This window comes from Carya illinoinensis, chromosome 14 (genome assembly GCF_018687715.1).
Source record: "Carya illinoinensis cultivar Pawnee chromosome 14, C.illinoinensisPawnee_v1, whole genome shotgun sequence".
Taxonomy (NCBI): domain Eukaryota; kingdom Viridiplantae; phylum Streptophyta; class Magnoliopsida; order Fagales; family Juglandaceae; genus Carya; species Carya illinoinensis.
In genome coordinates, this window is record NC_056765.1 from 17,179,302 (window position 1) to 17,194,400 (window position 15,099).

Genomic DNA, 15,099 nt, shown 5'->3' on the forward strand with positions numbered 1-15,099 from the left:
TTATTGCTCTAATCAACGTGTGGTTAGTTTGGTTCTAAGTCGCATTTGCATAAGCACACTCAAACATAAGAAAGCAGTTTCAAGATTATCTATCTTGTTACCACTCTACGACAGGAAACATATGTAGAGAAACTGCAGCAAAGGGACTACTTAAATCTCAAGGTGGGCATTTGTACTCTACATTTGCTTTATCTAATTGTCTTTTCTTTTTTCTTATTGTCCTGTATGTATCCAATATATAAAAGATTGCCTGATTGACATATACTAGTTTACTGAAGTATACAGGATGCAAGTCTTTTGCATTTCTTAGTTGATATGCGGGGAGTTGAGTTGATGGCCATCAAGAACTATCTCTTCCTGTGTTTATGCTGTCTACCCATAAATCATGCTTATTTCTAAATTTTCTAAACGCTAGTTCATTGCTTGTGTAGTTGGGATTATAGTTGAAGGAGGGGAGTTTTGAAATAGGTATACAACTAACTTTTTGGCTTATCAAGCTAGTGCAGAAAATTTGACATGACTTTAGCTCTGATTCTTCTTAAGTTCTAGCCCCTTAGTTTACCTTTATCTCATCTCTTTAACTCAACCTCAATATGTGACATTAGGAATACCAAATGACCTTAATATCTCAGATCAAAACCAGCTCTAAGTAGCTAGAACTGAGAGGAACAACCACACATAGCTCCTCTCTTTTCTTTCTACTGATTCCTCTTAAGTTCTACCTCAAAAGTGGTAGCTTTCATTACAATAGATAAGTAGTTAGAAACAGACCTTATAAATCAAGAGGGGGAAACCCTAAACTACCATAACCTTATAAATAGTATTGTTAGCCTTGGCCTGATTTGCTTGTTTCCTTGTTGAGATTATAATGTTTATTGTAGTGATTATAGTGTTTGTTCATTATCCAATGCTAATGCTCTGAGTGTATATTAATTTACAAGAAAACATAAATGATTTTTATTATCTTGGATGGGCTTTTGTGAGTTGTTGGAGGCTGCAGTAGTTGGAAGCTCAATTAGAATTTGATTTCTCTGCTACTATAGCTGGGAATAATGATGTAAATGGTTTTTCCCAAAACATGTTGAGATATATTTTTTGAATATCATGATGGTCAATCACATGCCAAGTGAATTTTCATTTTGAGTTTCCACTTCACCATGTCTATGCTAGTAGTCTCTCCTAGTAATGCTATATTATTATCTCACCCAGCACTTCATGGTGTACACCCATGGTTTAAAGGATCACAATGGGACAAATTATATCAGATGGAAGCAGCTTTTTCATTTATCTAGAAACTACTATGAGAAGGTAATTCCCAAAATTTATTCTTACCTGATCACTTATTCCATAGGATATATCTTGCAATATCAAGGACACAGTGTAATAGTCACTTTTTAAGTCTCAGCGTACAAAATTGCTAAAGGTCAAGTCAGTGAAATAATATCGCACTTAATATTGCACTCAACAATTGCTTATGTTTACAAAATTTTGAATAGTAGTAGTGGCATCAGATTTGAATTTTAGCATGTAGGCCCAAGTGCATCTACTGATATCATCCACAATAGTCAGAAAGTATTTAGAACCATCACTTCCTAATTTATTGCAAGGACCCCAAATATCACGGTGTATTAATTGAAAACATTTTTCTGTTTTATGTGAAGTTACAGGAAAAGGTAACTTGTGGAGCATAGTTAGAGGACATATGGAGCAAAGCTTATCACTAGATGATTTTGAAAACTAAACATCATCATCCATATTGAAAACAGAATAAGAAGAGTGTTCTAGCCTATAATGACAAATGTCAAAGTTTTGATCATCCTTGATGACTGATGCAGAAACAAGAATTGGTTATGGAAGATTTACTTTGATCAAGGCATCTGATAGAGCTGAAGAAGAGACCTCCTCTTGCAGCATATGATACAACCATTGTCTAACCTTACCCATGCCAATCGTTTTCCAAACTGAAAGGTCCTTAATGTAGCAAAAATGAGAGAAGAAAATTAAGCAATAGTGGAGAGTTTGAGTTAGCTTTTGCCAAATATCAAGTTAAAAGAAAAGCTAGGAACATAGAGAAAATCATGAAGAATTACAGAGCCTATGATTTTAACTATACCTATTTTGAGTAACAGGTGCTACATCACCATTAGGTAAGACAACAGAATAGGAAACTTTGGTTTGAAAAGTAGAAAATTGTGAAACATGAACATAGATATGTCGCCCCTGTATTAATTATCCATGGTATTTCTAAAACATTTAAAGATTTAGAATAGGTAGGTAAACATGTTGATATACCTAAAACTTGGTGCATGTTTTCATCAAAGGAGGTAGGAGCTACACTCTGAACATTATTGGCCTAGGGAATCAAGTGTGAAGGATTTTTGCTTGGTTTGAGCAAAGCTAGAAGTTGAGTATTGCTCTTGGCTTAAGCACACTTGAGATTCATTCACCATTTCCTATATAGGAGCAAATGCAGTAACTTGGTTAACAAAAAATCTGTTCTTCTGTAACACCCTGTTCCCGTAGGATAGAAACGTTACTAACGTACATGACAAAATGCCCGGTAAAGAGACTCATTATTCTGAAATACCTCATTTATTGAAAAAAAAAACTTAATTGAAAGGACATAAATAGTCTTGAAACTTGAAACTGAAATAAAGCAAAACATGAGCTAGTCTTAAACAAGACTAGTTATTGAAATGACATAAAAGAAAACTTAATCCCTGTGTAAATGACACTTAATTCATCTCTAAGTCTTTATACTAGAAGTACTCCTGGCCATCCAACTCTGCATCATCATAATCACCATCTATGGCAATCAACATAGAAGAAAATAAAAAGAAAAACAAAAACAAAAATGAGTCAAATACTCAGTAAATAGCACATCATACCGTAAAATACTATTTAGCTTAGCATAAACCTGATTTTTAAAGCCTCATCATAACTTACATATAACATTCATAGATTCTCATAACATGTCTACACTTCATTAACATGAGCAGAAACATACATAATCATGGCAAACATGAAGCGTGAATGCATGAGTAACTTGTTTATCTTGAATTATACTTATTACATGGAGTAAAACACGCTTGAGTCCATGGCACCACATAACTTGTCATGTAGTGAAACACGCTTGAGTCCATGTTTCAATTAACTTGCATGGCATGGAGTAAAACACGCTTGAGTCCATGTTTTACCTATCCTATATAACATGGAGTGAAACATGCTTGGATCCGTGTTTCACCTAACTTGTATAACATGGAGTAAAACACGCTTGAGTCCATGGCACCACATAACTTGTCATGTAGTGAAACACGCTTGAGTCTGTGTTTCACTTAACTTGCATAACATGGAGTGAAACACGCTTGAGTCCGTGTTTTACTTAACTTGCATGGCTTGGAGTAAAACACGCTTGAGTCCGTGTTTTACCTATCCTATATAACATGGAATGAAACACGCTTGGATCTGTGTTTCACCTAACTTGTATAACATGGAGTGAAACACGCTTGGATCTGTGTTTCACCTAACTTGCATAACATAGAGTAAAACACACTTGAGTCCGTGTTTTACTTAACTTGTGTAACTTGTACATGGTATTTTCTTGTACTTAGCGTAGCATAACATGACATGTCCCAACATGATCTAAACATTTTATAACATTTCATGGCATGCATGATCTAAGAACTACATGAATATGGCATACATGATCTGGCTATTTATTTCATGGCATGCTTGACTTAAGTTATTGCATGAACAATACATGGCATATGATGAAGCGCTAAAACTGCATGATTAAGTTACTTAAGTGAATAAATTGTTTAATAAAAAAATGATTTAAGTACTTAATTATGCAATAGATCACAATACTTGAGTCAATTGATAATTCTGATATTCTTAGTGCTTTTGAAGATTTATAATGCAATTATTTCACAGGAAAATAAATATTTCAATTTTATTCCTCTTATAACAGGAAAGGTTTGGAAGAGAAATGGAAGAATCGAGAAAAACCCAAAGAGTGAGAACTGAAGCTCACACATGCATCAAAACAGCAACTCACAACCAGCCACTCACACATGCGGAAAACGTGGGACCAGCAGCTCACACATGAGGAAAACGTGGGACCAGTAGCTCACACATGCAGAAAACTTGGGACCACAACAGCTCACACATGCAATAAACCTGCAGCAACAAACACAGCAGACAGCACACACTCGGAAAGCAGGAGCAATGTAGCTCATGCGTCATTTCGTTGGAAAGCAGCACGTTGCAGGAGAAGAATGGGAGGCAGCAGAAGATCACGTTGGACACTCGGACGTGCAGCAGGTCAGCAGAACAGCTGGCCCTCAACTTTGACAGAAGATTACGCTGGCATCTATGAGGCAGCACGTTGCAAACACTCGGACAGCAGAGGATTATTCCACCGAATTTGTCATTGAAGCTGAGAGATGGAAGACAGCTGGACGTGCAGCAGCAGCAGAATTATTTCTCTCTTTCTTTCCGGATAGCTGAACGTGCAGCAGCAACAAAATTATTCTTCTTTCCGGATAGCTGAACGTGCAGCAGCAGGAGATCACATGGGATCACGCATAGACAGACAGGCTCTTTACTTTTCAACTTGTTTTTATTCGGCTGGAGCTTTTCATTTCATACGACGGGGGGAAGCAGCAGAGTTGTTTTTATTCAGTCTTTTTTTTTTTTCATTTAGACGCTAGGAAGTAGGAGAGTCTTTAGCTTTTATTTTCTTACTTTTCGTTGAGTAGCAATAGGCGGCAGCTTTTGATTTTATTTCATGCTATTCTTCTTTCGTTCTAGACGGAAGGAACGGCTAGATTTTCTTGTTGTTTTTATATCTTTACACTTCAGACGGAATGGGCTGAGTTTTACTTTTTTTTTTCTTTCCAGTTTTCGTTTCAGGCGGGGGCTCTCTGAAGCTCTCGGTTTCTAGTTTATTTTCAGTAGTCTTTTACGTTTTCATTTCCAAAAAGATATGTGTGGTAGGCTGGATTTCTTTATTTTTATTTTTCTTTCTTGGTTAGCTTTCGGACGCGGAGTCGACTAGTTACATTTCTCTGTTTCTTTTTATTCTTTTGCAATTTCTATTTCATTATTTATTTTCCTGAGTTATACTTTTTGCTGGGCATTATTTTTCTTCTCGTTTTATTTTTTTGCTTTCAGTTCATTTTCATTTGGGTATTTTTATTTAGATTTTGTCATGACTCAACTTAGATTCATTTTTCCTGTTAGAAATACCATGTGTGGCTAATTTCTGAAGCTTGGGTTATGGAATGAGATTCAATTTGTTTTGGATTCTAATTGAATGCGATATTTTGTTGATAAATGATGATTTCACTATATTACTAGTCGAATTTGAATTGAAAATAGATTGCGGCTCTTGCTCTTGTTTTATTGTTGACGTAAGGCACAACAAAAGCTTGAAAATTATCAAGGCCTCTCTCAGTTATTTGTTAATGTGTGTTTGGCTAGTAAAGTAGAGAATCCCTTAGGAAAATATTGCAAAACTTGAGTTTAACTTTTTATCTTCCGATTATCAATGCCTTGATTGGGTTGTTAATTTGCAACTCTCTTTATTTTGGATTCTAGATAATTTTCCTAAGGGATTCTCTAGTTTACTAGCCAAACACACATTAACAAACAACTGAGAGAGGCCTTGATAATTTTCAAGCTTTTGTTGTGCCTTACGTCAACAACAAAACAAGAGCAAGAGCCGCAATCTATTTTCAATTCAAATTCGACCAGTAATATAGTGAAATCATCATTTATCAACAAAATATCGCATTCAACTAGAATCCAAAACAAATTGAATCTCATTCCATAACCCAACCTTCAGAAATTAGCCACACATGGTATTTCTAACAGGAAAAATGAATCTAAGTTGAGTCATGACAAAATCTAAATAAAAATACCCAAAAGAAAATGAACTGAAAGCAAAAAAATAAAACGAGAAGAAAAATAATGCCCAACCAAAAGTATAACTCAGGAAAATAAATAATGAAATAGAAAGTGCAGAAGAATAAAAAGAAACCGAGAAATGTAACTAGCCGACTCCGCGTCCGAAAGCTAACCAAGAAATAAAAATAAAAATAAAGAAATCCAGCCTACCACACATATCTTTCTGGAAACAAAAACGTAAAAGACTACTAAAAATAAACTAGAAACCGAGAGCTTCAGAGAGCCCCCGCCTGAAACGAAAACTGGAAAGAAAAAAAAAAGTAAAACTCAGCTCATTCCTTCTGAAACGAAAAGATATAAAAACAACAAGAAAATCTAGCCGTTCCTTCCATCTGGAATGAAAGAAGAATAGCATGAAATAAAATCAAAAGCTGCCGCCTACTGCTACTCAACGAAAAGTAAGAAAATAAAAGCTAAAGACTCTCCTACTTCCTAGCGTCTAAATGAAAAAAAAAAAAGACTGAATAAAAACAACTCTGCTGCTTCCCCCCGTCGTATGAAATGAAAAGCTCCAGCCGAATAAAAACAAGCTGAAAAGTAAAGAGCCCGTCTGTCTATGCGTGATCCCAGGTGATCTCCTGCTGCTGCACATTCAGCTATCCGGAAAGAAGAAGAATTCTGCTGCTGCTGCACGTTCAGCTATCCAGAAAGAAAGAGAGAAATAATTCTGCTGATGCTGCACGTCCAGCTGTCTTCCATCTCTCAGCTTCAATGACAAATTCGGTGGAATAATCCTCTGTTGTCCGAGTGTCTGCAACGTGCTGCCTCATAGATGCCAGCGTGATCTTCTGTCAAAGTTGAGGGCCAGTTGTTCTGCTGACCTGCTGCACATCCGAGTGTCCAACGTGATCTTCTGCTGCCTCCCACTCTTCTCCTGCAACGTGCTGCTTTCCAACGAAATGATGCATGAGCTGCATTGCTCCTGCTTTCCGAGTGTGTGCTGTCTGCTGTGTTTGTTGCTGCAGGTTTATTGCATGTGTGAGCTACTGTGGTCCCAAGTTTTCTGCATGTGTGAGCTGCTGGTCCCACGTTTTCCACATGTGTGAGCTGCTGGTCCCATGTTTTTCGTATGTGTGAGTGGCTGGTTGTGAGTTGCTGTTTTGATGCATGTGTGAGCTTCAGTTCTCGCTCTTTGGGCTTTTCTCGATTCTTCCATTTCTCTTCCAAACCTTTCCTGTTATAAGAGAAATAAAATTGAAATATTTATTTTCATGTGAAATAATTGCATTATAAATCTTCAAAAGCACTAAGAATATCAGAATTATCAATTGACTCAAGTATTGTGATCTATTGCATAATTAAGTACTTAAATCATTTTTTTATTAAACAATTTATTCACTTAAGTAACTTAATCAGGCAGTTTTAGCACTTCATCACACCCCCCAACTAGCTTTTTGCTAGACTCTAGCAAATAAAGTGAATGAATTCATGCGAAGGTGAGATTTCCAACTACAATTTCAAAAGAAGTTCGAGTATCACATGCCATGAAATAGACTTGTTGAGTTTAAGAACACTGGAGATAGATTAATTTGAATTTTGTATCAACTCAGAGATTTATACATAATTTAGTTAATCAACCAAGGGAATTACATGTAACAAAGCTTGCTTTCTTTCAAGTGCATGGAAATGGGGTTAGAATTTCAAGATCGACTACCAAGAGACATTAACAATTTCAATAACAACAACCAATCTGAGAAAACCACATGGTCTTACTCTAATTCAAAACCATTGTAGTGGCAGCTTTCACGCTATTACACTTTGAAAGGCACCTACCTTTTTTTTTTTTTTGTAAGGACCCCGGTAATAGGCAGCCTTTTCCACTACACAAATGTCATTTTTGATTTTTTTTTATGTTTTTAGATTTCCTAGTGGGGGAATCGGACCTATGAATGTGTGCCTACCCACACTTTCACAAGTCAGCCCTTACCACTAGTCTACCTAAAGGATTCTTCTTCTTCTTTTCTTTTCTTTTTTTTTTTATTTTTGATCCCTGGCTTGTCCCTTTTCTCATTTAATTCATTTCAAATTTCTTCCTAAGCCATTAGGATATGGTTCATTAGAGTCTCAAACAATTGAAGTGTAAATCAACCAACAATGACTCAATGTAGTCTTTCTAGGCCTTCGGGTATGTGTTGTGTGTGTTTTAGCAAAACTTTTAACATCTTTCCCTCGGTTTAACAACTAAATAAAATGGATAAGTCCTTCTTTTGACATATACTCATATTTGCACTACATTCCACATGTTCCATGACCTCAACAAATCTTTTTTCTTTTTATTCTTTTTTTTTTTTTAATTTTCCAGCATATAAAATTCAAGAATGGAGAATTTAATCTGCTTTCAACTCATTACTAGCACTCCCCAAGGTGGACCAAAATATGTCTAAGGCATGCAAATAGAGAAATAAATTATCTTCCACCCCCCAACTAGATTGTAGCATTGTCCTCAATGATGCAAGAGAAACGAAAGAATTTACACAAAGAGAGCAGTTAAGGGGCAAAATAACTAAAAGAAGAACCGAAAATTCAAAGAAAAACTGAAGGAAAGGGGAAAAGGAAGTACCTGGATAGTTTTGAAAAGAATGCAGCCAAAATAAAAATAAAAACTAAAGAACAAAAGAAAACAATGAAAAGAAATGGATAGATCAAGAACCTTCAATTAGGATCAAGCAAATGTAGAGTAGATTCTTCAGGTGCAAAATTAGAAATAAAAGGCTCGAGCCTTTGACTATTAACCTTAAAAGCATTTCCATTTTGAGGATTGACAACCTCAATAGCACCATGAGGGAAAACTGTTTTAACCAAATAAGGCCCACTCCACTGAAACCTTAACTTACCAGGATCAAAAATCTTAGTTTGGACGTGTTTGTTGGGTATACATCTTCGAAAAATTTGATCAGAACAATATTTAAACAAGTAAAGGTCATTATAAAAAAATTGATTTAACCTCAAATTTGAACTTTTGAATGTCCTGAATGCTCTAATGAGATGGTGTTTGTCATCAGAAAATAGCTTTATGGGTGCTACCCAAGATGGCGACTCTTCAAACATTGGTTGCCAAAGCACCCCATGACCAGTTCCTGCAAAAGAAACATTAGAAGTATCATCAAGTATATTCACATCACTTAGAATACTTTCTAATGACAATTGTAAATCAGTGGAAGAAAGACTCAAGTGAAAATCCTCATCAATGATATTTTCCAGCAAATTAACTTCCTGAACTTCTTCCAAATCCTGAGGTTGCCTGCAAGTATTAAAGATATTCAGCTCCAATGTCATGTTTCCAAAACTCAATTTCAAAATTCCACTTCTACAATTAATTAATGCGTTAGATGTAGCAAGAAATGGTCTACCAAGAATTACAGGAGCTTGGAAAGTAAATAGAGTTGACAAGTTCATATCAAGCACCACAAAATCCATAGGATAGTAAAATTTATCAACTTGAACCAAAACATCCTCAACTATACCCCTAGGCATTTTTATAGATCTATCAGCAAGTTGCAAAATGATAGGTGTGGATTTCAATTCACCTAAACCAAGCTATTCATACATAGTGTAAGGCAATAAATTGACACTTGAACCAAGATCCAACAAAGCGTGACCAATTTTTGAATTTCCTATCACACAAGCAATTGTAGGTGCTCCAAGGTCCTTGTATTTAGGTGGTGTATTACTCTGAATGATAGCACTAACCTGCTCAGTAAGGAAAGCTTTCTTATGCACATTTGATTTTCTTTTCACAGTGTATAGATCCTTTAAAAATTTTGCATAAGCAGGAATTTACTGAATAGCATCTAACAAAGGGACGTTTATCTAACTTGCCTAAAAACCTCAAGAATTTCAGCGAGATGCTTATCTTTATGCAATGGAACTAATCGCTGAGGAAAAGGAGCAGGTATAGGACAATCAATTTTCTCTTGCTCCTCAAATACATGCTTTCCATCATTATTAGTGGGGTTTGAAACCTTACCAGAATTATATGGCTCATGTGCTGGAATGTCTACCACCTTACCACTTCTTAAAGTAGTCACCGCTTTCACCGACTTTAAGTTAGGATCCTCTCTTACTGCTTGCACTTGATAAGGCTGCCCTTGTGGATTTGGTTGTGACTGTGCAGGAAATTTACCCTTCTCTTGGGTACTTAAAGATGTAGTTAGCCTTGTGAGGGAACTCCGTATGTCATTAATTGCCAATGAATTCTGATTGTTGAGTGTTGCTTGACCTTGCATGAATTGTTGAAGTGTCACACTCAGCTGCTAAACCGTATCTTCAAGTCCCTTCTTTTGCATTGGAGGTGCTTGAATTGCTAGTTGAGAGGGCCCCGGGGCCAAGGTTGCTGAAGTTACATGTTGGTCACCCCTCCAACTGAGATTTGGGTGGCTCCTCCATCCCGGATTATAAGAATTAGAGCAAAGACCAGAATATGGTTTATGTATCATGTTTACAGCATTAGATTGGTCCAACAATACTTCCTTGAAAGCAGGGATCGTGGGACATTCATTAGTTGAATGCCCACGATCCTCACATATGCCACACTTCTCAAAAAATTTAGGGACAGCATGCACTTCATTTACTTTCTTCAATTCCATGGCTTCCACTTTTCTAGACAACAATGTTAAGTTAGCACGCAAATCATCATCTTCATTTAAAGTATATTTTCCATGACTAGACTCAACTTGCCTAGACCTATCATGCACATCAGTTGTGTCCCAAGATTGGACATTTTCAGCAAGATAATCAAAATATTCAAATGCCTCTTCAGGCTCTTTGTCAAAAAATTCTCCATTACACATGGTTTGTACAAATTGGCGCATTTTATGTGTCAAACTTTCATAAAAAAAACTAATCACACGCCAATGTTCATAACATGGTGTGGACATGAATCTAATAGATCTTTGAACCTTTCCCAACATTGATAAAAAGTTTCAAAATCCTTTTGAGAAAAATTCATGATCTGTCTTTTCAAAGCATTTGTCCTATGTATTGGGAAGAATTTTTTCAAAAATCCTGCTTGCATCTCTTGCCATGTACCTATGGTTCTAGGTCTCAATGAATTCAACCACCATGTTTTAGCTTTATCTTTTAAAGAAATGGGAACAACTTAAGCCTTATAACCTCCTCAGTGGAAGTCCGGTCCATGAATGTAGAACAAACCTCTTCAAACTCTTTGATATGCAAATAAGGGTTCTCAGATTCCATTCCATGAAAGTGTGGTAATAATGGAATCATCCCGGGTTCGAAATTAAAAGCATTTGCATTAATAGGTAAAATGATGCAAGAAGGTGTGCTAGTCCTAATAACCTGAAGATATTCTCTAAGTGTCCTGTTTGGATTCTCTACTTCCCTATCATGATGCTCATTTTTAGCCATGATGCTATCAGTGCCTGATGATGATTCAACAGAAGATGATGCAAAGCTAAAAGATGTCAATGATTCTGTCCTAAACAGTCGAGATGTATGGTCTCTAGTCCAACCAGTCATACAAACAAGAGCAGATAATCAAAGACTATGAAAAATAAACAGAGAGAAGGGAAAAAGATTAGATGTCACCCAGGCTGTGAGCATAATCACATGAATATAGCATGCGTGATTTGGCTATTTTAATTCATATCATACTTATCTTAAATTATTATATCATCATAACATGGCTTCCATGTGATTTTAGTAACATTCAATCCATCAATCAGCAATCCATAATAGCATAACATATATAAGCTTACTTTCATGTAAATCATCGTAATTCATAGAATTTCGTGAAAGCGATCTAACCTTGACTTGGCTCTTAGCCCAATGTAGATAACCATCAAAACCATATCATGTTATCATACCCAATTATAATATTTACATCACACATACATTTATGATCATACTATTTACCTCTTAGCGCTGCTACCGAAAACTCACGTAGTAACTCATGATCTATACAAGGCACTAGACGTTACTAAACTTTCTAGAAAACGTGTCGTAGCAATCTAATTACTTAAAATCTTACCATAGAGATAATTTAATAAATATTCAAATATAAAATGATTACATAAACTAATATTATTCCAAAACTCATATCACACTACAACAAAAATAGGTTTTAGTGACAGATGAAACTGTCACAAGAAATGCAAAAAATGTCACGAAATATATTTAGTGACGGTTTCTGACCGTCACAACAACTGTCACGTAATGTGCGTCACGGATTACATTTGGTGACAGTTTACTGTACAAGCGTCACTAAAAATATTTTTAGTGACGGTTGGAGATGTGCCGTTTGAAATAACGTTCGAACGTATGATTTTCTGTGACGGTTAGAATCCGTCACAGAATATAACGTTCGAACTTAAAATTATACGTTCGAACGTAAAAAGGAGGAGCTGACATCCGAACGAGAAAAGCTAACGTTAGTTGATTATAGTTCGGACGTATAATGTAAACGTTCGAACGTTTATACGTGCGAACGTTACGTTCGAATCTCGAATCCAACGAAAATGAAATAATGTCCAAACGTTTGTATCATGACGTTCGGACGTTAATTCGAATGTTAAGTGAGTAGAGTTCAAACGTAAATAGTACGTTCGGATGTTTGTAACGTTAAACTTTTTTGACATTCGAACGCTTTTTTAAATTGGGTTAAACGTTCGAACGTTTTGTTACTATTTTGTAAGGTTACGTTCGAACGTATTTTCGAACGTTTAATACTGTTGAAACGTATTTTTTTTACATTCGAACGTACATATCAGAAATGCTAAACTCATCCACTTAATAAACAAACCAATTGTTTCATATTACAGTACATATTTCACAACCAATATTGTTTGAAACTGTTTTCAAATTAGATGTAAAAAATGTAATACAGAAATAAGATTCATTTCTTTTTCTTTCCTCGCCCAGCACGATTCTGTTGCAATGACATAACACGGTCCATTTGCAGCATCATCTCCCGCTGCACTTGCTCTTGGACCTCACTACGGATTCTTTCCTCATGTTCTCTTTGTTGGTCCTGCAAACGCGTCTCTAAATGAGACTGTCGCTCTAAGAGGGACTCCAACTCTTGCTGTCTAGACCTCATATACTCATTCTCGCGTCGTGCAGCTTCTAAATCTTTGGTAAGATTATTAATTTGTGATGTCGATGAGGTTGAGGAAGATGAACCGGAATGCTTGAAAGATCGTCCCAAACCTCTTGCCATACTAGAGTTGGGCCCAAGCACCTGTGAAAAAATGTCCAAGTCACTAGGAGAGGAATCCCCAGAAGCTGACTGCATCTCCATCATTTTTCCCTGCAGTTTGAGAGATCAAAACACACAATAAGTAACATATTAAAAGAAATACAAATAAAAAATAATTTAATCACATGTTACATAATTTATTCAACAAAAGGAACACCGCTTACATAATTAATTGCAGCTGCAGGATCCATCCACTCACTATGCTCATTAGTGTGAGCAGCAGCATAGACAGAATGAGGGAAAAGTTTTCAGGATCATCACGTTTCTAAGAAAATGACATTAGCAATTTGAAAAAGACAATATTAGTACTTATATAAAAGAATAATAAGAAAAAATATGAATTATTACGTTTATTAATTACCATTTTTTCAGCAAGACGATGGAATGATCTTGAACCAGCACGATGGTGAATAGTCAGAGCAGATCTATTATTTGCATTTGTAGAACTTAAGTGCTACAAAAATAATTCTCACCGTTAATTGTAATATATGTACATACATATAATATAAACAACAAATATAAATGTAAATAATTATAGAAAATAATTCTAGAATACCTGATATTCTGGAGAGGCAAAAAGATCACAACACTTTATCCAGTCATCTAATTTCATCTGCTGGAAAGGGGACTGTGCAGCCTCTTCAAACGTCTCAAATTTTTTGAAATGGTCGTGACATCGTCCCTTGTGACGTCGGAATAGTGTAGCCATTAACTCATTCACAGTTCTCAAATCCTCGCTACGACCAAAGTCGAGGTCAAATTCATCCTAATTATAAATTAGGAACGTTAAAAATATAATAAACTAATGTAGGTGAAAAAAATGATATAATAAGTAAACTCACCAGCACACGACTCCGAATGTGTTCCTTAATCTCATTCGGCACATCTCTCCAGGAGCGCACATAAAATGGAGCGTAAGCTCGAATTACTGTGCCAATATAGGAGGAAAGCGCTGCTGCACTATCATTCACTCCTCCAGTGGAATTATCAGGAATTGTGATTTTCAATTTACCATGCCTTCGATTTTTCTCAAGTGAGATGCCGCATGTATAGCCACGACCGCGACGAGCCAATTGTTCATCAACTAATAAATGATAGTATAATTTTGAAGGTTATATATATTATTTATTGAAACAAACATCTTCAAGTATATATAGTATTAACGTAAACATTCCTTACCGGTAGGTGTCGACTGTGCATCGTTCTCTGTAATGTTAACTTCATCTTCGGGAACAGACTCCTCAGGTGGGGAGTCCTCAATGGGTTCAGGACTTGGACTCGGTGAAGGAGGCACATTTCTCCTTTGTCTTTTTGGCGGCATACTTGGAAATGATTATATATAAGAAAAAAATATTATTAGAATAAATTTATATTTATTATAAAATTCTATAATGGTTGTATATGAATAAACTTTTTAGTACTTTTAGTCTTCATCTTCGGATGTATTTTCCATGTTTGTTTCAGAATGTCTCTGTATAACATCTTCGTCATCATCATCAAGCTCTTGTTCGTCATCCTTATCCACTTCCCCCCCGGATTCTTGTTTGTCTTCTTCTTCTGACTCTTCTTCTGTACTTTTCTCACTTTCTTCAATTGAGTGATAATTTAATGAAGACGGGTCGAGATGGATGAGTGGGACGTCATCTCTACATAAGGGGAGCAACTCGAGTGCACCGAGGTCAACAAATAAGTTAATACCCCCTCCTCCATCTTCCTGGTAGGCCTCTACATTTAGAGTGTCATCTTCATCTCCACTATTATCGTAATCTGCACTCGTTCCTACTTCATATATATTTCGAGGGACAAATTTTTGTACAACTCGCCAAGTTATCTCTCCACTATCTTCATCAGCACTTTTCATTGGATCAATCAAGTAATAGATTTGAGTAGCTTGACAAGCCAGTACGAATGGA

At 36.1% G+C, this 15,099-nt stretch overlaps 1 pseudogene; it reads left to right on the forward strand.

The window, feature by feature from the left end:
* The first annotated feature begins 10,829 nt into the window (after positions 1-10,829).
* Positions 10,830-10,929, forward strand: LOC122295261 (annotated as a pseudogene).
* The last annotated feature ends 4,170 nt before the right edge of the window (positions 10,930-15,099 follow it).